We start from the raw sequence: 25,939 nt of genomic DNA on the forward strand, positions 1-25,939 counted from the left end.
TAGCCACGTAGGAATATATCTAATCCTTCCTAGGACTAGCCCGAGGAGAGCTGTTCATCAGCTCAGTGGTCTGTTTAGACTAGGATATACTTTACTAATTTTGAGGTCACAGTTTGTAAACCTAATTTGAATGAAACGTGACAAGTAGTTCGTAACCTTATTACCTGGTGATTATTATTACTATTATTATTATTATTATTTTGTAAATATTCTATCTTGATCTTCGTTCAGGGTCACAGGTCACTTCGGGTTTTTGGCAATGCTAAAAAGGCCTGTTCATCCACAGCTCAAATCAGACTTGTCAGTCGTATAGCCAACTCAATAACTGACTCATTATATTGTAGAATATAATGTTTATTATTTACAATGTCATAATTGTTATTGCTCTTGTTAAATATACAATATATACATACATATATATGATTATAATAGCTACAATGCCCTTTTTACTTCTCGAATTCGTCACGCTCTTTGGATAAGTTTGTCACTACAAAACCTTGGACCCAGATGCAAGAAATGTGAAGTAATCCTCCTGATGTCCTCCAGGGCATCGAACTTGCATCCCGAGTTATCAGAACGAGGTCACGTTGCCGAATAATAAGAGCTAAAAACCCTAAATCAACCAACCTTGTAAATACACTTTATGACCTCCGTTTAACGGACGCCCGTGGGCGTCGCCGCCCTTTGGGAGAAGGGCCGGTATTGGACGTGTTGTGGTAGGATCCCTAGATTGCTGCTGGTCCTCCTAAAATTATTTTTTTTGGCGGGGCTGGAGGGAAGGAGAGGGAAGGGTATACCTCGTCTGTCTGTCTGGAAGAGACCCCGCGAAGTACGGAGACCTGCCGAGAGATGGCATTGTGTTTGTGCTATTGGGGCCGTAGCCGTACGAAGGAAGATGATCATCATCATGGCCTCTCATCGTCAGTCGGTGTCTGAACACAGTTGAACGCGGAAGTGAGTAGGACGAGGAGGAGGCAGCGATCGAGCTGTCAAAAGGAAAACGAGTTTTTGTGTCCGGGCGTCTCTCTCTCTCTCGCTCGTGTGTGTGTTATCGTTCGGTCTTCGATGTTCTACTGTAACCGAATTCCTTCTGAAGGTAAGCGAGACCGTCTAGGGGAGATCTGCGTTTATCAGGTCGCTTCTGTTTGTCTGTATAATACTTCCTCCCACGGTGGGAATTGCATCTTGGGAAATATCTCTCTTCTTCTTTTTTCCTGTTATTTCCCCCCAAGGCAAATAGACAGATGAAATGATGTTTTTCAAGTTGTAGTGACGATATTCTCTCTCTCTCTCTCTCGCTCTCTCTACAAGAAATTTTAGAGAGTCCCTGTATATAGACGTACCCAAATCTCTTTTTAGATTTATTCTGTGAGGCCATCTTAGAATGAATATGAAACTGTTTGGAATCACTGACCCACTTTTTAAAACTCGACTGACCCAATTCGACGCGAATAAATACTTTTAACATATTCTTGACTCGAAGTTTGTTCAATTCAGAGCATAATTCTGACACTCTAATGGACTTTTGGGTGACAATTCTGACGTACTTGGCATATATATTTTTTTTTTCTAATTTTTACTCGGGTGACCCCGTCGCCGTCGACCAGTCAGCAGAACTGGGTCAGATTCAGACGAAGGATACAGAATCCAGCCTTCCTTAGATAGAGGATACAGGAAATTACCTTCCTTAGATGCAGGATACAGGAGACTACCTTCCTTAGATGAAGGATACAGACTCCAGCCTTCCTTAGATGAAGGATATAGGAACCAACCCTCCTTTGATGCAGTGTACAGGAGACTGACTACCTTCCTTTAGATGCAGGATGTATAGGAACCAGCCCTCCTTAGATGCAGGATACAAGAGACTATAATAACCTTACCCAAAGGTAGAACAGAGAATTCAACCCTCTTCAAATGAAGAATGTAACAAGGTAGAGTTAGAACGATACATTTAATCTTCAGTCTCCAATTTGCCTAATTTTGTCACTCTAAGGGACAGTTGACTTGAGTGATCATATTGGCACAGCAATGTTTAGATTTATGATATTTTTTGGTATGACAGAACATTTTTTCCTTGATTCAGTAGTTTGACATGTTCTCAATGCACAGACCAGTTCAGCAAATCAAGTTCTGATCCCACAGACCAGACCAGCAGATTAAATTCTGACCCTAAAGACCAGTTAAGGAAATCAAATTCTGACGCCACAGACCAGACCAGCAGATCAAATTCTGACCCCACAGACCAGACCAGCAGATCAAATTCTGACCCCACAGACCAGACCAGCAAATCAAATTCTGACCACACAGACCAGACCAGCAGGTCAAATTCTGACCCCACAGACCAGACCAGCAGATCAAATTCTGACCCCACAGACTAGAACAGCAGATCGAATTCATAATCCAGAGAGCAATTCGACAATTGGACAATTCTATTTGACATACCAAGAGGTGTTTTGATATGTTTGGCACGACAGTTTGACAAACCGCAAACATTTGACATAAGAGGATTTGCCACACCAATATACGTAAAAACATGATATCAAGTTCTTTTTTTTAATTTACCTCATCTTGATCTGAATGTCGACTGATAATCTTTTAGGGCCAAATTATCAAATCATCATTTCTTCCTAGATACGCCATCTGCGTGTTACTTTTTATTTATTTCTCCTTTATGATGAAGAGGTATCTGTTATCTCGGCTAAGATAAGAATTCTTCTTATCTAAGATCTTGGCCTCTCTCTCTCTCTCTCGTTGTCCGAATGGTATACCGCTTCAAATGGTATGTGTACTGCGCACCTTCAGTAATTATACTGTTTCGGGAAAGATAACAAGGTGTGATCCGACCTCAAGCTTACTTGTAAACATTGTATTCCTAACTTGACGTAAATTGAAACCTGCTAAAATCTAGGGTCAAATACCGTGTCGTTTCAATAACGAAAATTAAAATAAATATGCTAGATTTTATTAGAAATCATTGTTATGTACTGTTTAAGATAAACATTATTTATTCTTAGACATTTTCATTCTAATAAATCAATCATAAATATTCTATCCTAAAATTAATGTATCTTCGACAACAACAACGAAGTAATTTGCAGGCTTACTCCCAGTGTAATCGGAAATTATCTACCTTATGAATACTGAGTGGGCAAATCTTTGCCAAGGCTGAGTTGTCCACCTTTAGAGAGGTCGTTCATTTCCTTTCCAAAATGTTACGCTTCAGTTTCGGAAAGAAACTTATTGTTTTTTTTTTTTTTACCATTTGCGAAGCCCAGGTTAAATATTTTCGTTGAAATCGTCACACAAACAAATAAAGTAATGAAAAATGCGACGTCTGTGTCAAAGGTATTATTATTATTATTATTATTATTATTCTGTCACAGTCATCCTAATCAACTAGGTGGTTTGTAGACATTGGGGTTCCTTTAGGAGTCAGTCACTTTTCCTATGACTATAAGCACTGTTTCCAGGGAAGCACACTCTTCTGCATGAGTCCTGGAACTATACTTCGGCATCCAGTTTTTCCAGGTTCCTTTCCAGGGATCTTGGGATCGTGCCTCCTTATAGTGTCCCTATGATTATAGGGATACAATTTCCAGTGGCATAGCTATCCCATATCCTTCTTATTTCTGTTTTCAGGTCTTGATACTTATCTATTTTTTCTCTCTTTCCAACCTACTTTGGCGTCTCGGGGTATTATTATTATTATTATTATTATTATTATTATTATTATTATTATTATTATTATTATTATTATTAAGTAATCAAACGCTGGGAAGGAAAAACTTAGCTGAACTCGATGTTGTACATTGACCAAGCAAGTAGGTTTTTATATGGTTGTCTCCATCGGGGAGGGAGGCTCTCTCTCTGTCTCTCCTGAAATCCCTGCGTGCTGGAGGAAGTCATACCTTCCCCCTTGATCTCAAGGGAGTTCATTGTGAAACTGTCCTACTAAGTCGTCTCTTGGTGTCTTTAAGAGAGAGAGAGAGAGAGGTGTCCTTTGTAGTCATACACACACACACACACACACAGCAATACACTTCGGAGTCAAATTTACTACCTAATGCTCCTATGTCGACCTTCGCTGGAACCCACAGTGGCTGGGTACCTGTCGGTTACTTCATTCAAAGTTACAGTGAATGAGCTCTTTTGATATGTGGTGGACTCCAGGATCCCGAGGCTCGTTCGAAAGCAGCTGCATTTGGGGGACGCCTTCAAAGCAGCGACGACGACGATGATGATGATGATGATACGACTGAACGCACCTCCAACCTCCCTAAACAGGATGGGTGTGAGGATGACACCGGAGCGGAAGTCAGATACGGCGATTAAACCATGACCAGGTGATCTGACCGCCCGGCATGACTGACCGGGGGGAAGGGGGAAGTGTCGAAAATACTGAGCCCCCAAACCCCCTTCCCCCGACTGTCCACGAGGAAGGGGAACTGTCGAAAATGCTATATGCTCGCTTGACTGAAAAAATTTTTTTTTGAGTGGAATTTATCATAGAACGCTTTACCCCCTGAAGGAAGGTAGCGCCTTCAGTGCGCCTCACGCGGCGCACAGTAAGCATTTCTTGATGTTCTTTTACTGTACCTCCATCCATATACCTTCTTCCAACTTTGTCCTCGATACTCTCTATAATAATTTGGTTCATACGGCAAAATGCTTTTGAGGTTTTCCTCCTTGTTACACCTTTCAAACCTTTTAACTGTCAATTTCCGTTTCAGCGCTGGATACCTCTTAGGCCCCCAGCACTGGACCTTTGACCTAAGGTCTGTATTCCCTCCTGTACCACACAGACTTCATTCTTCTTCTAGTTTCCAGGCATTTGAAAATATTCTTCGGGGGATTAAAACATACCTGTGAGCAGGACAGGAATCCTGAACACTTTTGTTTGATGATAAAAATATAATTACAAAGTCCCCCATTCTCTCGAAGTCTTCGCACCACATTTGAAATCTATCGCACAAGTTACTTATAACCATTATCATACCATTTCTTCTTTGCATCTGTGTATATCTCACTCGATTATCTCTGCAAATTCCCCCTACTCGGTAAGTAAGTCTCTTTTGGGGCAAATCTTACGATGCAGCTGCTAGCCCCATACCCTCATATTAAACGCCACCAAAGTCATATAGGTAGACAAGACGTGCGTATGTGTGGATGTCTGTGTACGTACGTACGTGTGTGCACGTGACGGACGCACGATACGGTCACTAACGGTCTCTCTCGAAGATTATATATATGGCGCTTCCGAACGCTAGACTCATTGTTAGGTGGGCGCGTTCATTGTGACGCCCGCTGGAAAAATCTGTCAAAATTGAACGTTCTTGGTTCCTGGTGGGTGGCTGTGAGACATTTTTACAGCCGTTGGTGAAAGAAATTAATGAATTTTAGGTAATATCTCGTCAGATGTGGTGCGGACGCAAATTCTGCAGGAAAATAGGGTACGTGGCAACGCTGCTTACGCATCGACAACACCGCTGTAAACAAGACTGTAAAACCATTTGTCTTGCCCTTATTGTTGTTTGGGTCTAGGCGGGAAGGGGGGTGGGGGGATTCTCGGTGTTTGACCACCGAGGGGTGGGTCGGACGTAGGGGGGGGTTGGCAGAGGGAAGTTGAAACAAACAAGTATATGAACTAATATTTTAGAAATATGAATATATATATATATATATATATATATATATATATATATATATATATTTCATTTATACACCATCTAAAAGTATATGAAAAATTACATAAAAATCAAAACCTTCGTAGTTATGAACTCTGCAGTTCATCTAAATTCAAAATAAATACCCGAATATGAAAAAAAAAAGATGAAATCTACATAAACTCGTCTACAGTAACATTTACAGTTTCGGCGCTGAATGGCCTCACCGGTCCCAGCGCTATGCTTTTGGCCAAAAATTCTGTAATCTAATTCTTAGGAGACTTGCGTATGGTAAATGCGCATATGATTTCAAGAGATGATGCAAGATTAAATTCTTGAGAAAACTCTAGGTTGAGTCAGGAATTCTGTAATAATAATAATAATAATAATAATAATAATAATAATAATAGATAAACAAATCCACAAGTATGTATGTGTAAATATATCCTTGAAACATATGTATACATAAGCATAAAAGTGGATTCGTTTATACATTTCAGCGCTCCTGCTACTGTGGGTATTTTCTAATAATAATAATAACAATATATTTCTCGGTTCATTTTGCGATAGGAACCAATAATGAGAACCATCACTTATTTACAATTTACGACAGAGAACGTTACAAATATTCCTGTCTGTTGTGGTGGAGACAGACAGACAGACAGACAGAAGGGCGGACAAACAGCTTCCTTAGAATGGTCAATAATGGCAGTATTCATTATTCTCTTAGCGCCTCCAACAGCATGAGTATCGTGACTGACAATATGATGACGGTGATGGTAATTGTAATCTGTGGTACTACGACAAAAGACGCCATACTGTTGAATATGCTAACTCTCTCTCTCTCTCTCTCTCTCTCTCTCTCTCTCTCTCTCTCTCTTCTCTCTCTCTCTCTCTCTCTCTCTATATATAGATGATATATAATATGTGTGGTTCTTATATTTATGATATATACATATATAGTAACTTTATATATGTATGCATATATGTAAGCACAAACACAAACACATATAAATATACATTCTTAATTCTGAGTCGACAACCATCACAGGTGGGATTTGAGGGCGTCCACAAAGAGAAATATATCCATCAATCATCTTTCATCAAAACCTCAAAGGTACGCCTTTGATAAAATAGCTAAACTGATTTATATTTTCGAATTGTATTTTCGTCTAAGGCAGTAAAGTGAGGCCTTCTGATCGCCGATAGGTCACCGCTATTCGTTACTAATTTCATCATCTCTGTTTATCCCAGCCACAATCTGTCGCCTGGTCTTTGTTTGTTCCTTGTTGCTTTGTTTGTTCCTTGTTGACTGTCTGTTTTCTCTTTTTCAAGGAAATTTCTTAATCACTGTTGCTGCCAAACACCAGTTCAAGATCGTATACGTATACGGACGAACAAAAATGAAAACGGGCAATAGATTTGTGGATCTTATTCATGGCAAAGTATGATGATGTTCGAGATAGAGCTAGTTATATTCTCTGAATTTAGACAGCTCGTATGGGACCATCTATGAAACACCCGAAAAAATCTTGATAAAACTCATAAAAATGAAAATCATTATCTCTCCCACTTCTAACCCTCTATGATAGGGCTCAGAGAGGTCCAATGTGGATATATGGATGTGGAGTGGGTTTATTTTATTGGTAAAAATACCAATTTTTGTTACATTTCACAAGACAGACACCCCTGAAGTTAAAACAAGATGTCTGCGTAACATCCCAGCTTTGCACTTTCTGCATTCAGGTCACCTATAAGCCCGCACAAGCTCCTCGCCAGAGCCCTCTGACGGCGTTGCTGCTAACTAACAAAAACCCTCTCACGCCAGCCAAGTCACCGGAACGTAATTAATAAATTGCGGATTTCTCCAGTGAGAAACTCACCTCGTTTCCATCTCAGACGAGCGAGAACTCACGGGATGTGGGGCACAAGCCTCCTGGAGCTATCGCGGATTTTAATTGCCAATGAAGAAGAATGTGTGAGTGTGTGAACAGAGGCTGTCACGTACTTGATAATCAGTCGGCTGTGAATGGTCACCCCATGGTGAATATAGTTATCAATGGAGGAGAAAAAATCCACAGTTATGTATATGTCTGTGAATCTGTTTCTCCATTTCAAGGCTTATGCTACTTTGGGCATTATTATTATTATTATTATTATTATTATTATTATTATTATTATTATTATTATTATTATTATTATTATTATTATTTTTGCTCTATCACAGTCCTCTAATTCGACTGGGTGGTATTTATAGTGTGGGGTTCCGGGTTGCATCCTGCCTCCTTAGGAGTCCATCACTCTTCTTACTATGTGCGCCGTTCTAGGATCACACTCTTCTGCATGAGTCCTGGAGCTACTTCGGCCTCTAGTTTTTTCCAGATTCCTTTTCAGGGATCTTGGGATCGTGCCTCCTAGTGCTCCTATGATTATGGGTACAATTTCCACTGGCATATCCCATATCCATTTCATTTCTATTTTCAGGTCTTGATACTTATCCATTTTTCCTCTCTTTCTATTCAACTCTGGTGTCCCATGGTATTGCGACATCAATGAGTGATACTTTCTTCTTGATTTTGTCAATCAACGTCACGTCTGGTCTATTTGCACGTATCACCCTATCTGTTCTGATACCATATTATACCATATTATTATTATTATTATTATTATTATTATTATTATTATTATTATTATTATTATTATTATTATTATTATTATTATTCAGAAGATGGAACACTATTCAAATGGAACAAGCCCACCAAAGGGGCCAGTGACTTGATATTCAATCTTGCAAAGAATATTAAGGTGTTCTTTGGGTAAGAAGTAAGAGGAATCAAGAGGGAAATGCCAAAAAGAAGAATTCCCACTTATTAAAAGTGAAAAAAAAAATAAGTTATAAAGCAACAACAACAAAAAATAGATAAATGAAAATAAGAGTAATACCAACTGCAGAGAACCAGGTGGCTGATATATTTAGAAGTTAACCCATATAATAAGCCAATGCATACAGAGTCAGTGCAATTAAGCGACGAGTCTGGTCAATACTTGTGTGGGTGGTCACCTAGGGAAGGCAGATGATCCAGGTGCATAAACTTCTTTAAACCATTATGGGAAGCAACCTCATAATCTATATATATTATGAGGGCATAACTCGAGGGTGTCTACGGCATTCCTCAGGGTTCCATAGCTGCTCCCAATATTTAGCCTTTTGGTTCAACCTTCATTCAACGTCATTTTCCACTTTGCTGTCCAAACTCTCTAACTATTATATGTTCGTAAATCCATACATCAGTTATTGATAGAACCAGGACGAATTGGCAATGTTTGAGAGTAGTGTCAAGTTATAATAATAATAATAATAATAATAATAATAATAATAATAATAATAATAATAATAATAATAATAATAAAATCCAAGTAGATCTATCTTGTTTGTCTGCCCTGGGTGGGGACTTGATAGGTAGGGGACTAGGAGGGTATGGGGGGAGACGGTACAGGTGACATGACACATCCACCCTCCTCCTGCAAACCTGTTTGCCCGCCCCGCGTGGAATCAGAAATAGTAATTAAAAGCAATGGCTGTCTCAAGACTAAATTGAAGAAACTTGATCAGAATTGATTAGAATTTGCCAGAATTTTAAGGACGGTTTCGTGGTATCACAGCCACGCCAGCATTTGAAAATGCCTTAAAGACAATATCATTATTGGTTTCTATGACAGTTTCCATGCTATAGCGATACTGGATCAACTCCCAACCTATCTGCAAAATCCACTACGATGGTAAGGTGTCCATGTGTCCAGAACCAATACCCTTCAGAAATCGGACGCACCGTTGACCAGTAGGTTGTCAGGCCACGATAATGAAGTCCTCAAAACTTGCTAGCTATGGTGGCGACAGCATAGTACCATAAGCTTATTAATAATATTCGAAATGATTAATATACTCGACGAGGAATCTACCATCTTCAATAGGATGGTGATAAGAGGAGATATCGAGATATATTTGTCTCTTATCTATTTTTATCTCTCTCGGTTCGTCTGGGAGACATCGCAGATTTGTAAAATGAAATGAATAATGACTGAAAATATACAAAATGCATATTTCTTGGAGACGTGATATGTATAATTCTTACAAGACTTATATATACCTGTCACTGGTGTCTACTAGTTACAGGTGTCTTCTCGGAAGAGAGAGAGAGAGATTTTGACGTCTGATTCTTGCAAATACTTTACTATCTGATTAATGTTATACTTTTATAAACAGAGAGAGAGAGAGAAAGAGAGAGAGAGAGAGACACCTATAAACGCACATACACACACACGCGAGAGAGAGAGAGAGAGGATTTAACCCCTATAAACACACACGAGAGAGAGAGAGAGAGAGATTCAACCCCTATTAACACACACACCACACACACTAGAGAGAGAGATCTATAAACGCACACACACACGAGAGAGAGAGAGAGAGAGATTCAACCCCTATAAACACACACACACACACGAGAGAGAGAGAGAGAGGGCGTTCTCCCCCAACGCCCGCTGGTTCAGAGAGCAGGTTTACTGGTAGGGTCCCTCTGTTAAATGGCCCTGAGGGGGTGCTATCCGAATTCTCTGTCCCGTTATGAACTCTTGCTTCTTCTCATTTTTTTTTGTTTATTTGTTTATTTGCATTTCCTTCTCTTATTCCTTACGACTATAAGACCTTTATCGATCCGGATATTACGAATATTATTGAAATAAGTGAAGGAGTTGAGAGTAGCACTTACTTATACATTTTTTTTTACAATTTGAACTTAAATAATATCTATTATTTCAGTAGCTGTTAGAAAGGAATTACTAAGGCATTTTGCTCTCTCTCTCTCTCTCTCTCTCTCTCTCTCTCTCTCTCTCTCTCTGTTATGACATAGAACGAAACGATAAAGATTTGCCGAAAGATTAGTCCACGAAAATATAGTAGCGAGAGAGAGAGAGAGAGAGAGAGAGCATTTAACATCTGTCTTTCGCAAATACTTTCCAATCCAGATATTGGTAGATTCGTATAAAAGAGAGAGAGAGAGATAAACAAACATCACTATAGTCTGCGTAACCGACCATAACATCTGCGCCTCCTTAATATTCTCTGCTTAGCGAAGAATTCAGTCGAGAGGTCAGACAGTTATACAGTGGGATGCCCCCACCCCCCCCCCCTATCCCCCGCCCCCGCACCACTTTGAATTCCTAAGTGCACGCACTAGTACACTTTGACTCTTTCAAAGGTATAGGGGGTTTGCTACCAACCACAGTCGAGCAACTGCCGAAGCTTTCGGCCACAGTCCGGTAATGGCCTGTGTCGTTGGCACCTATAGCGGTGCCAGCCGCAAGATCATGGCTATCTACTGAGGCTAGAGGGCTGCAATTTGGTACATTTGATAAATGGATGCTGGATGTTCCAAGTACCAATTTGCAGCCGTCTAGCCTCACCGGTTTTGAAGATCTGGGGACGGACAGAAAAAGTGCCATCTCTCTAATGGTTCTCTTATATGGACAACTAAAAACTAGAACCCTTCATTTATTCATTATTCACCAAAAGAAATATTATACACATCCATCACTGCCTTTACTCATTGGCTGATTCATTCATAATGCAGTCAGACGAATATCTGTGTCGATTTCAAAATGTTATTCATCATTCATTATTCTGGTGAAAGCTCATTCACTATGCATTATACTGAGGAATATCGACCATTCACTCAATTCATCAGATACGATAAATAACGGCATCATCTTTCATCTACTGATACAAAAAATATTGGTCATTGTAAAACTGATTTCGTAGAAAATATACAATTTAGACCAAAATGCCAAGCCCTGGGGACGGATGAGGTCATTCAGCAAATCGTTAGAGAAGGTGGACAGTAAGATGGAAGAGAGAGAATGATCTGAAGTGATGCTTACAGTGCACCGGGTGGGTTTTGTAGCGTTTTCAACCAAGATTAACAAATAAATTATAATTGGATGGTTTAAAGTCACTTTGGAATCATTTAAAAGAATCATTACACATCTGGGGAGGTCTACAAGGGTCTACAAGTAAATACAAAGGTCTACAGAAGTCTACAAAGGTCTACAAAGATCTACAGATGCCTTAAGAGGTCTACAGAGGGCTGCTACAAAGGTCTACGAATGCCTTCAGTGGTCTATAAAGGTCTACAGAGATCTACAGATGTCTCCAGATGTCTATAAAGGTCTACAGAAATCTACAGAGGTGTAAAGATACCTACAGAGAACTAGAGAGGTCTACAAAGGTCTACAGAGATCTAGAAAGGTCCACAAAGACCTAGAAAAGTCTAGAAAGGTCCACAAAGACCTAGAAAAGTCTAAAGAGGTCTATAAAGATCTAGAAAGGTCTACAGAGATCTACAGAGATCTACAAAGATATAGAAAGGTCTACGGAGATCTACAAATGTCTATATAGGTCTACAGATGCCCACAGACGTCTATAAAGGTCTACAGAGAACTAGAAAGCTCAACAGAGAACTACAAAGGCCTACATAGGTCTACAGATGCCCACAGATGTCTATAAAGGTCTACAGAACTCTAGAAAGGTCTACAGAGATCTACAGGGGTCTATTGCAAATAGCTTCCGGCCTATTGGAGAGAGAGAGAGAGAAAGAAAAGAGAGAGAGAGAGAGAGAGAGAGAGAGAGAGAGAGAGAGAGAGAGAGAGAAAGGTGCATTTAACCACCTCGAGAACAATCATCTTATTAGCATCGTCTAAATTCCAGTGACGAAGAGAAACCAGCTGGAAACTGGAGAACAATTGAACGCGCCCGAGTAATGGGCCACTTCCTCTCTCTCTCTCTCTCTCTCTCTCTCTCTCTCTCTCTCTCTCTCTCTCTCTCTCTCTCTCTCAGCTTTGAAAGGCAGAGCCTCATAACTCAGGGAATCAGAGACTGCCTTCGAATGGCGCGTGACGAAGGTAGTGAATCAGCTGCCTGGTAGTTACTGAACTGTCGTGGCGTGCAGCCACGGCTATAGTAAATCACATCAACCGTGCATCTGACGCGTAGGCCACCACCAGTCCCTTACGACGCTCCTGGTTGGCTGTTGATAAGCCAATCACGGGGCTGGAAATTCTAACAGTCTCTCTCTCGAGAGAGAAAGAGTTAACATTAGGCAGGATATATAGTATGTTCCACCACTCCTGAGGGACACTTTTGCAAAGACGTATCCCTCAGGAGTGGTGGAAGATACTACTATACATCCTGCCTAATGTGAACTTTCTCTCGAGAGAGAGAGACTGTGAGAGTTTCCAAAGCCCTGTGATTGGCTTATCAACAGCCAAACAGAAGCGTCGTAAGGGACGGGTGGCCTAGACGCCAGATGCACGGTTGATGTGAATCTACTCTATAGTAGGGCATGGTTCTAGCAACCTCATCCCCCGAGAATGCGAATTTTCACGCCCCAAGATGACCTAGTTTCATAGTCGTTACTTCTTAGGGTTCTACTGAATAAGAAAAACCAAATTCACTCAGAACACTGACTTACAATTGGAAAGAATCATCACATGGGGACACGTGACATACATATTCAATATATATATAGATATTCCCTGGGTTAAACCACCCAGTTCATATGAATCAGTCGGTGCGTGAGCACTGCAGCGCTGCTCCCATTATCAGATGATACCCGGTGCCCACGCTTGGCACTCTTTTGATGTCGTTGGTGTTGTTGGAACTCTGGCTGCTTTTTCGTTCTTTATGTTTATTTGTAGTTTATATATATATATGTATATATATATATCTATATATATATATATATATATATATATATATATATAATATATATGCAGAGAGAGAGAGATATTTGGTAAATGTTTTTAACCTTCTGTATATTACTGAAGTCATATATCTCTGTATGTCTGTCTGTCTGCTTTTTGTCTCTCTCCTAAATCGGAGTTTTCCTTTTCAATCTACGTTGTTTTACAAAAGCTTTTCTCTCTCTCTCTCTCTCTCTCTCTCTCATCTCTCTCTCTCTCGGTCTCTCTCTCTCTCTCAGACTGAGTAACAGAACATCACAAATCCCTAGATAAGTCAAAGTAGAAGAGAAAAATGAATAAAGCAGACCCACTGGCTTATTCTTAGCCTAATCCCTGGTCGGGGTTGCCGTTTTTGATGAACCTTCTTCTTTGGTAATCTCCACGTCTGGACTGCTAGTTGTAGCACTTTACAGTGTCGTTACACCCGCTAGGCCACCTGCTCCCACAGTGAATTTCGGATCGTTCAGTCAGGCTACTTGAGTGTAATTAGGCGTTTTCTTCATTCCCCTTGATTACTTAGCTTTGGAATTCAGTTTATATGTGTGTAACTCCTAACGGATATTGATTTTACAACCAGTAATATCAATGAATCTATATATATATATCTATTTGGTAACAATGCTTCAATTTTTTATACTATCTATCTATCTATCTATCTATAATCTACTATCTATATATATCTAATATATATATATTGCTATATATATATATATATATATATAATATATATATATATATATATATATATATATAGCTAGACACATAGATAGATGATAGATAGATAGATAGATAAATAAATAAATAAATAATAGTTGAATCCCTGATACCAAAAACCTGTATATGTGTATATATAGGTCAGGGAGGTGAATATCATTTTTGGCTATGCGGGGACCCGCCTACCCAGGACTCCCCCCCCCCCACCCCCCCGCCCAACACACCTTATACGACCACGAGCCGTCATAGGGGCGTATAGGACAGTATCACTATTACTGCAAATGTTAAAAGTTGAATAGACATTTCATGGCTTCTCAAACTCGCAGTCATTTCAGTATACATAGAAATGACTATATAGGAACGTCATACGGGGAATTAAAATGCGCATATATAGTATATACGTACACCAGGGCGTTATGCTGTATATACCTAATCCTCATCCGCATGACTCTGTTATGCGATACTACTTGTAATACGAGCAGCGGGATCCCTACATAGTTAGCAGCCAAGAGGAACAAGTTTTTGGGTGCTATTTCTAAACTGGATTATTCACGCGTTATTTCTCTCTCTCTCTCTCTCTCTCTCTCTCTCTCTCTCAGCTGATAAGCCAGAGTTCTGTTGCCAGGTGAATTATGTATTAAGACATTAGGCTGAGAGAGAGATGATTATGGATTCGACATGACGCAAAATGCTATCTTGAAGAGAGAGAGAGAGAGAGATCAGTGCTTCGTCAGTTAACATAATATAATTTCCCCTACGATTCATTCCCAACTCAGTGGATGTAACCATCACCTAAAAAATATCAAATATCATATCTTCTCTCTCTCTCTCTCTCTCTCTCTCTCTCTCTCCAGCAATCCCAAGGAACGCAGTTATGTCGCTCGAATCTTGTCACCGAATTTCTCACATGTATCTACAACGATAATTCGCTTACTCTAGGAGTAAGCCTTACAAACTACTTCGTCGTTTATTGTTGGTTGGGGGGGGTGGGGGGGTTAGGAAAGGTCTGTAGAAGAGCTTAAAAAGGTCTGAAAAAGGTCTTTAAAGATACAGGAATTATAGAATAGGATATTTGCGATTTATTCATTAGAATGAAAATGTCAAAAATAAATAATGTTTATGTTAAACAGGACAGGACAATTATTTCCAATAAAATATACCGCATTTACTTTAATTTTCGCAGGTCAAATAACGCACTATTTGACCGTAGATTTTAGCCCGTGCCCCGAGCAAGCTGGCGGTCGGATCAGGCCCTGTTTTCTTATGTGAAATTGATCTGGCTCTTCTGCTTATACCTATTTCGTTTTGACACTGATTATTCAAAACAAAATGAACAATTTTGTAAATGAAAAGCTCTACACAGAAACTTGCATTTTTTTTTTTTTTTTTTTTTTTTTTTTTTTGCTGCTATCACAGTCCTCCAATTCGACTGGGTGGTATTTATAGTGGGGTGGGGCCGGGTTGCATCCTGCTCCTTAGGAGTCCATCACTTTTCTTACATGTGTGCCGTTTCTAGGATCACACTCTTCTGCATGAGTCCTGGAGCTACTTCAGCTTCTAGTTTTTCTAGATTCCTTTTCAGGGATCTTGGGATCGTGCCTAGTGTTCCTATGATTATGGGTACGATTTCCACTGGCATATCCCATATCCTTCTTATTTCTATTTTCAGATCTTGATACTTATCCATTTTTTCCCCCTCTTTCTCTTCAACTCTGGTGTCCCATGGTATTGCGACATCAATGAGTGATACTTTCTTCTTGACTTTGTCATAAACGTCACGTCTGGTCTGTTTGCCACTGTATCACCCTATCCGTTCTGATACCAATAGTCCCAGAGGATCTTTGCCTGATCGTTTTCTATCACTCCCTCATGGTTGGTGCTCGTACCACTTTATTACTGCAAGGTACCTGATGTTTCTTGCACAGGCTCCAGTGGAGGGCTTTTGCCACTGAATCATTGCCTCTTTTTGTACTGGTTCTGTGCAAGTGCCGGCCATTCGCTTGCTATGTGGTTTATGGTTTCATTTTTCGTATTGCACTTCCTACATATGGGAGAGATGTTATTTCCGTCTATCGTTCTTTGAATATATCTGGTTCTTAGGGCCTGATCTTGTGCCGCTGTTTTCATTCCTTCAGTTTCCTTCTTGAGCGCTCCCCTTTGTAGCCATTGCCACGTGTCATCGCTGGCTAGTTCTTTAGTCTGTCTCATGTATTGTCCGTGCATTGGTTTGTTGTGCCAGTCCTCTGTCTGTTTGCCATTCTCCTGTCTTCGTATATTTGTGGTTCTTCGTTTACTTTTATTAGTCCTCTTCACTGCCCACTGCTTGACTCTTGACCACTCGTCTTCACTGGTTTTCAGATATTGCCCCAGTGCTCTGTGTCGATGTTGACGTAGTCCTCTATACTTAGTAGTCCTCTCCCTCCTTCCTTTCGTGTTATGTATAGTCTGTCCGTATTTGCTCTTGGGTGTAGTGCTTTGTGTATTGTCATTTGTTTCCTGGTTTTTCTGATCTATGCTGCGGAGTTCTGCCTTCGTCCATTCCACTATTCCTGCGCTATATCTGATTACTGGCACTGACCATATGTTTATGGCTTTTATCATATTTCCGGCGTTGAGTTTTGACTTGAGTATCGCCTTGATGTCTCTGCATGTGTTATTATTATTATTATTATTATTATTATTATTATTATTATTTATTATTATTATTATTATTATTATTATTATTGTTGTTATTTTTAATAGATGAACCCTATTCATATGGAACAAACCACCAAAGGGGCCACTGACTATAAATTCAAGCTTCCAAAATATTATTATATTATTATTATTATTATTATTATTATTATTATTATTATTATTATTATTATTATTATTATTATTATTATTATTATTATTCAGAACATGAAAGCTATTCGTATGGAAACATTTCCACCACCAAAGGAGCCACGGACTTGAAATTCAAGTTTCCAAAGAATATTAAAAAGTGTCCATCAGGAAGAAGTAAGAGAGTAAAGGGAAATAAAGAAAAAAAATAAATGAATGAATAACAAACAGATAAAAACGTTCTAAAATGCAAGGAGTATAGCATCAGGGTATAGCAATGCTCTGCACTTTCTCCTTGACCTCCTGAAGAAGAATTCCAAGTGCACGAACTCCTCTGTAAGAGGCCGTATAAATTAATATATATATATATATATATATATATATATATATATATATATATATATATATGATATATATTATATATATATATATATATATATATATATAGTATGTATAACTGAATCATGAAAGTTAGGAACGTGATAAATCCATAAATAAAGATATATGCCACAAAGGAAAAATAAACGAAGGAGGATCTGCAAGACTTTTCGACGTTAAACGTTCTTTACTAAGCAGAAACTTAGTAAAGGACGTTTAACATTGAAAGGTCTCGCAGATCCTCCTTCGTTTATTTTCCCTTCGTGCATATAACTTTATATATATATATATATATATATATATATATATATATATATATATATATATATATATATATATATATATATATATATATATATATATATATATATATGTTCCTGTGACAAAACTACACCATTGGAAATCTAAAGTTGGGAAAAGATGGAAACGTTAAAATAAAAAAAATATATAAGATATATCACCTCACTTTCTCAAATCGATTGGCAATTTCTCTTTTGGTAATTCTCAAGAAATTGTCGTGGAGAGAAATTACTGAAATTGCCTGTAATTATTTTGCAGCTTCAAAAGTTGAAAGACATTTTCATTTTCTTTTTTGTTGGCTGATGTGGCTCTCAGAGGGGAAGTGCCATCAGCGCACCTAATGCGGTGCACTGTAGGCATTACTTTAAGAAGGGTCTTTGCAGGTGGGGGGTGGGGGTACCTGGTGCTAATCTCTCCCCCGAGATTTTTTCTTGGGGGGGGGGGGGCGCGAAAAATAAAGGCATTACAGAACATACACACACACACACAATGTTTCTTAATCATTTTTTCTGAAAGAAAACTATTGTGCCTGCTATGTCCGTCCGCACTTTTTCTCTCCGCCCTCAGATCTTCAAAACCACTGTGGCTAGAGGGCTGTAAATTGGTATGTCGATCATTCACCCTCCAGTCATCATGCATACCAAATTGCAGCCCTCTAGCCTGAATAGTTTTCATTTTATTTAAGGTAGAGAGAGAAAGAGAGAGAGAGAGAGAGAGATCTTCAAAACCACTGAGGCTAGAGCGCTGTAAATTGGTATGTCGATCATTCACCCTCCAGTCATCAAGCATACCAAATTGCAGCCCTCTAGCCTCAGCAGATCTGGCACTCTAGAAGTGCCAACAACACAGGCCACCACTGAGCCACGACTGGCACAGAAAACTCGATCGTGGCAGAGACACTTAGGCCCATTTTTTACTCGTTTGACTTTCCTGTCTGGCTGGTTGGTTGCGAGAGTCCAAAGGTCCATGGCAGGCCTCTTGTGCGCTTATCTAAGTAAAACATGGACGACGCGACCTAGTAGTGGTCGTGACACTCGTATCTTTAGCTTGAAGGGAGATTCGGCTTCCTCGAGGGAATACTTAGGGCATGTGGTAGTTAGTCGACTGTAGCATGGCTGAGCTGGATATATATATATATATATATATATATATATATATATATATATATATATATGAGTTTAACTAGAATCTACATAATTATCAATCAATCAATTAACAAAGTAATCAATCAATCAGTCCACTTTTGTATTTTTTTTCACAAGACTTAAGAGAGTTGTCACGTGATGAGCGATTGGTTCACGGTTCCAACACTCTCGCACCCGAAGAAGGAAGATGGCGGCCGAACAGCTTTCGGTAATCATTATTACGAGACTGTGGGACTGACAGATGGCGGCTGCTGCTGGAGGGGTGCTTAACGGCTGTTCCTGAAGTTAGCGTGCATTCCCTTGGAGAGAGAGAGAGAGAGAGAGAGAGAGACTGCGTGACAATGATTGGACGTCATTATGTCCCCAAAGTGCGGGGAGATCACACGCATCGAAAAAAAAAAAAGTGTCAATTTCAACCATCGCTGGGAAAATCGCTAACTCCATTTTGTATAGATAGATATATAAATTCGTGGGGTGATGTGACTACCTTGCCCCCGCCCCCCAACCCCTTACCAGGGTGGTATAGTAGTGGCTTGGTTTGCGAGCGCTTACTATGGTTTTCCTCCTGCAAGCACGGTCTAGGTATCATAAGTTTAGGTGGAGGATACATCAGTTAACTGCTTCGTCTCCTTTTAAAAAAAAGAGTCCTTTGAAGGACGTGTATACAAATTGCCTTCCTCCTGAATGGGTCCCAGGGTGTTAGTTGCTTTCCTCAACCACACATTGGTCGACCTTTCGACCCTAACTATGCAAGCAATTGGTCTCGGTAACTTCAATTTCTTTCTGTCTCATTCACTCTCAACATCAATGCTTCTATTCTGTAAAGGAGAGTTGGCTCAGCAGTCTCTTCATACATGCTAGCCCTGATTTAATCAAGAATTGACTTCCTATTGCATCCTAAATTAACTCATTATAGGCACTCTCAGATGCTTGCACAAATCAACCACTCCCATATTTGTATGTCATGCTCAGGCACTGCTCTTTCTACCTAAAGGTGATTAATTCTTTCTTTGCCATAAAAATTATGGCAAAGAAAGGCAGAAGCATTTGTGCAAACGGTTTTGGAAGACAGGGAGTGTCTAAGGATGCAAAAGTTTGGATGTATGGGAGGATTGTTGAGCCAATTCTCCTGTATGGAAGTGAAGCATGAATACTGACCTTGAAAACATTTTAAAAATGTAGAAGATTATGGAAGAGATGCGAAGTGTCTAGGGAAGCAAAAGCTAGGATGTATGGGAAGATGGTTAAGCCACCTCTCCTGTATGGCAGTGAAGCACGAATGCTGTACATGAACAAATGAAAAAAAAGGTAGACAGCTATTGAGATGAATACTTTGTAAAATATACATGAAAAATAAACAGGGGCTGGAGTACTGAGGAAAAGACAGATTTTAAAATTGAATGTGGTCTGAAAATGAAACATGGAAGTAATTTTAGGGGTGGCCTGGTCATGTTGAAAGAATGGAAGATGGATATGTATAATGTCTACGTATAAAAAAAATGTATTCCCAAAAGAAAATGAGAACTGAGGAACTTCCTTGCATTCTAAGACACTTTTTTTTTTATCATTCATTGATTAATTGACTTTTTCTCCCTTTTTACACCTTAATATTCTTTAGAAGCTTCAGTTTCAAGTCAGTGGTCCCCTTTGGTGGTGGACTTGCTCCATATGGATAGGGTTCAACGTCTGAGTAATAACAATAATAATAATAATAATAGAATGTATAAATGCCGTCCTCGATCTATAAATCTTAGCTAATCAAAAAGACAATACAGACATTCGCCTAACGACTTAATTACAAGAGAGATCGGAGAAATGGACGAGCACACTATAGGAACGGGGTGATTGACAGCTCTGGGTGGGAGGGAGAACCACAATCTTTGTAGTGGCCCTCCCCCCCCCGCCTTTTTTTTTCTAACCACACACATAAACACATCCAGACCAGTGCCGGATGGAAGTCATTTTCTCGCACGGACGGAGTTTGAAGGTCTCTCTCTCTCTCTCTTTCTTCTTCTTCTTCTTCCGTCGTATTCGTTGTTGGTATATAGAGGAATGATTAGTAAAAATTTTATCTTCAGTTTCCATAAGACGCATAAAGCAACTTCCCTAGATTTATCCTTTTACTTTTCAAAATGATCACAAACGTCTGATCCACACACATCATCTTCCTTGTCTTCCCCTATCAAAACTCCTTTTATCCCCCCGAGCTTAATGATATATAAAGGGGCTACTATTCCTCTCTCTCTCTCTCTCTCTCTCTCTCTCTCTCTCTCTCTCTCTCTCTCTCTCTCTCTGCCTCTCTCTCTCTCTCTCTCTCTCTCTCTCTCTCTCTCTCTCAGCTGATGCTAAAGGAAGTGCTTAACAGGAAACTAGCAGAATGCCAAGTACTAAAGTCCTACCTATCTCATTTCCTTTGAACGTTTCCTGTGGCTCAAGCTGAATATATATATATATATATATATATATATATATATATATATATATATATATATATATATATATATATATATATATATATATATATATATATATAGACACACACACACACACACACACACACATATATTTCAGCCTTTACTCTTGTACATTTTCGATCGAACTCCAGACAATGGAACCAAATACTGCAAAGATGACAACTTTACGAACATCAACAAAGCTTAAAAGGCCATAGAACCATTTTAATGCATGCAAAATTCATTGCATTTCCATTAATTATTATCTAGGAAATATTATATATATATTATGATAAAAAAATAGGACATTTTTAATCCGGGTCCTTTGTAATCGGCTCTCAACTTACCCATGATCTCATCATCCAAGGTCAGAGCGTTTCAAAACATTAGTACAGTTTCAACGGCTAAATGCAGAACGCGCTTCGAATAATGACGCCATAGTACGCAACAAATGAAAATCATTAATGAAATATCAAATATGACGGAGTAATTAACACGAAATACTTCTTTATTTACTATTTAAAACGACCTTGTTTGAAGCCGCCTCCTGTCAGGAGCGTTCCGTCAAAAAATAATCATCTGAAAGACGTTAAGTGGCGTTCTTCGTCGTGGGAGGTTGAAACGCAATATTTTCTGCCTATTTTAGAGCTTTTAATGATTTATGTTGTATTTAAATTTGATATAAAAGTTTATTTTAATATTATAAATTAAAATATACTAAAATATATCGTTATGAATCAAGATAATTGAAGGATATCCAGCAAATAAGAGACAGTTGACCGACGGAACGCCTCCACCGTTGTTGTTATTGTTTGTTGACGTCGACGTCGACTTCGTCTCGCTGCACCGAGGCCGTCTTTTCTCTCCCATTGTAAGGTAATGACGGCTCTTGTTTCCCCTTTCAATCGCTCTCAGTCGCCGGAATAAACCTTAAACTAGATAAAACCGATGTCAAAATGGCGATATCGTATTAGGGGGAGTCGCCAGAGAGGCTTGAGCTGGGCTCAGGACTCCTTCCTTCCTACCTAGGTTGGGATGCCGTAAGGGGGCTGCCCTGGGCCCCCCGTTTTAGGGCAACTTTTAGAATTGGACGTGATTTAAGGGCGGTTGCGGGCGAATGGCGGGGTTCATTTCGGTCCTCAAGTGATGGGTTAGGTTTGGTTTCTAGGGGGAGGGGACTGGGAACCATTTGGTAGCAACAGGATTTAATAGGCCTCCCTATTTTAACCTCTTAATATGTTAACATATCTTTATGGATTAGCCTAACGTTAATTTTGGGATGGGCCAATGGGGGGGTATTTCTACCCAAGGGGCAATTAAACATTTGGTAACATTTACTAGCCTATAGGGTAAAAAACCGCATGGTACAGGGGTGGACCATGTACGATCAATGTGTACAACCCCCAAAAAAGTACATTATAACGCGTCCTGACATCGGAGATGGGGATCAGACGTGACTTCTTGTTGGTGAGAAACGGAGCTAAAGACCTCTACTCGGTGTCAGCAGGACGCATTATAATGTACTTTTCTTGGGGTTGTACACATTGATCGTACATGGTCCACCCCTGTACCATGCGGTGTTTTACCCTAAGAGAGTTTAAGAATCATCTCCAGAATGGCTGGAAATTATAGGGTAAACAATCACGGACTACTAGGTATCCATCGTCATCACGCTGGCCAGGCCTTATTCACTCGATATTTAATAGGTGAAACAAGATTACAATAAGCACTTTAAGTTTCCTACATTGTCAAAAGAATGAAGTCCTCAACATATGTATATATGAAAGCCCTATGACTAAAATAAGCATGTGAGCTCTCACAAAATGTTTTCAAGGCAGTGAAATCCAATATGGCAGCAATCGTGAGGCTGGCCGGTCTAACCACGGACAATCTACCATCTTCCCAGCCTTCCCAGCACTCATTTGAACAATGTTAGCGTATATAGCCTATGTAACGTTTATTGATCTTACTCAAGATTGCAGTTGTAATCAGCACAATAAAACAATTTTTTTGCCTATATTAGTGAAAGTAAGAAACTTTTTATTCCCGGGGTCATGTTTTAGACTGAATTCACTTTTTACCTTGTAATCGGTGGTTTTATCCTTACTGCCATCACAACTGAAACTTCACAGTGCTTATTTTGATTGTAATTATCACATTTTGGTCTTAATTCATCCACATTGCTGTTCCTGGTTCCTAAGTACAGGCAGACCCCAGGTTACGACGGTCTTGGCTTACGACGTTCCAAGGTTACGACGCTTTTCAATTATATTCATGTATGATGAAAAATGCCATAAGAATGCAGTTTACATAGTTTTCAATGCACCCAAAGAATTAAAAGTAAGGTTTCCTTAGGATTTTTGACGATGTTCCGGTTTACGACGATTTTCGTCTTACGACGCGTCTCAAAAACGGAACCCCCGTCGTAACCCGGGGACTGCCTGTAGTCACTCCGCAAACACAGTTACGAGAAGCAGACGACAACACTGATTATGAGGTGCAAAGCTTTATTCCCTTAATTGTTTACTTTACTCATTATTTGGTTTAACTCTATTTCAAAATGTTTATTTAATTCATGTCTATTATCCCTTTTTTGCAACCAAATTAACCCCGAAAAATTACAAATATTTCGGATGTATACTTACGAGCAGACGACGCGAGGAAAAATGACTCATTGTTGCCAATCTAGTGGAGCTTCACACATACGCCGATGCATTTACAAACTTGTTTCCATGAATTCTAGTTGTCATAGTAATGCAGTAATGATAAAATTGCTTTGATATGTATATATGCTACAAATAGATACGCTAATTTCACTTATTTCCCCGGTTTTGTGTCTCATACCCTGTTTGGAGAGTAAACACATACCAATTGACAACACTGATAAACAATTGAAGAGCGCAAAACGCCGCAAAGAAAGTCGTAGTCCCCTTCGATAAGTATGGTTAGAGGTCAAGTGTACGATTGTTGTGATGAAAGTGCCCCAGCGTGTATGATTACAAGTGGTGTGCGGATTTAGCACAGGAAATGGGAAGTTTATTGACACAAGCAACTCCGCAAACATCGACATGGCGTCAATCTTCTAAATATTCCGAGTTGTAAGTAAAAATATCGAAAGCGTTTTGGTGGTGTGGGCACTGCATTGGCCACCCTTTTCATTACCCTCTGTTTAAATCTTAAAATATGGCCTTAATTTTTAACTTTGGAAAAAATACTTACTTCGAAAGGAGAGTAGAGGTCTTTAGCTCCATCTCTCACCAACAACAACTCGTGACTGATGACCATCTCCGGTGTCAGGACGTGTTAAAAGTACTTTTTCGGAGGTAGGCCTAGCCGTGGTAGTCGGTGAGTTGGCCAGTCCACGCAGTGTTTTACCTTATAGGGTAAACAACCGAATGAACTGGCCAACTAACCGTCTACCGCGTTTTTGGCCACCCTCCGAAAAAGTACTTTTAACACGTCCTGACACCAGAGATGGTCATCAGTCATGAGTTGTTGGTGGTGATAGCAGGAGCTCAAGACCTCTACTCTCCTATCGAAGTATTTTCTCCAAAGTTAGAAATTAAGGCCATATTTTAAGATTTAAACAGAGGGTAATGAAAAGTGTGGCCAATGCAGTGCACACTACCCCCATGACGCTTTCAAAATTTTTACTTACGATTAAAAATGTTTGTCTAGAAGATTGACGCTATCTCGATGTTTGCGGAGTCGCTTGTGTCAACAAACTTCCCATTTTCTGTGCTAAATCCGCACACCACTTGTACCCGTAGACGCTGGGGGCACTTTCATCACAACAATCGTAAACACGACTTCCAACCACTACTTATCCAAGGGAACTACGGCATTCTTTGCGGCGTTTTGCGCTCTTCAATTGTTTATCAGTGTTGTCAATTGGTATGTGTTTACCCTCCAAACTGTGTATAAGACTTACACAAAACCGGGGAAATAAGTGAAATTAGCGTATCTATTTGTAGTATATATACATATTACAGCAATTTTATAATTACTGCATTACTATGACAACTAGAATTCATGGAAAGAGTTTATAAATGCATCGGCGTATGTGTGAAGCTCCACTAGATTGGCAACGATGAGTCATTTTTCCTCGCGTCGTCTGCTCGTAAGTATACATCCGAAATATTTGTAATTTTTGGGGGTTAATTTGGTTGCAAAAAAGGGATAATAGACATGAATTAAATAAACATTTTGAAATAAAGTTAAACCAAATAATGAGTAAAGTAAACAATTAAGGGAATAAAGCTTTGCACCTCATAATCAGTGTTGTCGTCTGCTGCTCGTAACTGTGTTTGCGGAGTGACTACTTAGGAATCAGGAACAGCAATGTGGTTCAAGTGCAATGTGGAATGAATTAAGACCAAAATGTGTATAATTACAATCAAATAAGCACTGTGGAGTTTCATTTGTGATGGCAGTAAGGATAAAACCACCGATTACAAGGTAAAAGTGAATTCAGTCTAAACCATGACCCCGGAAATAAAAAGTTTCTTACTTTCATTAAATGTAGGCAAAAAATTGTTGTTTTATTGTGCTGATTACAACTGCAATCTTGAGTAAGATCAATAAACGTTACATATATACGCTAACATTGTTCAAATGAGTGCTGGGAAGGCTGGGAAAGATGGTGGATTGTCTGTGGTTAGACCGGCCC

The 25,939-nt window shown here is 39.5% G+C and overlaps 1 long non-coding RNA gene across 1 annotated transcript in view; it reads left to right on the plus strand.

Annotated features, from left to right (window-relative positions):
• Positions 1-901: 901 nt before the first annotated feature.
• LOC135204496 (uncharacterized) overlaps positions 902-25,939 on the plus strand; it is a 29,949-nt gene continuing 4,911 nt past the window's right edge. The window contains exon 1 of the long non-coding RNA XR_010312254.1: positions 902-1,096. This is a non-coding gene — a long non-coding RNA (uncharacterized LOC135204496). The remainder of the gene's footprint in view (positions 1,097-25,939) is intronic.

Source organism: Macrobrachium nipponense, chromosome 47, assembly GCF_015104395.2.
Source record: "Macrobrachium nipponense isolate FS-2020 chromosome 47, ASM1510439v2, whole genome shotgun sequence".
In the NCBI taxonomy this organism is placed as follows: Eukaryota; Metazoa; Arthropoda; class Malacostraca; order Decapoda; family Palaemonidae; genus Macrobrachium; species Macrobrachium nipponense.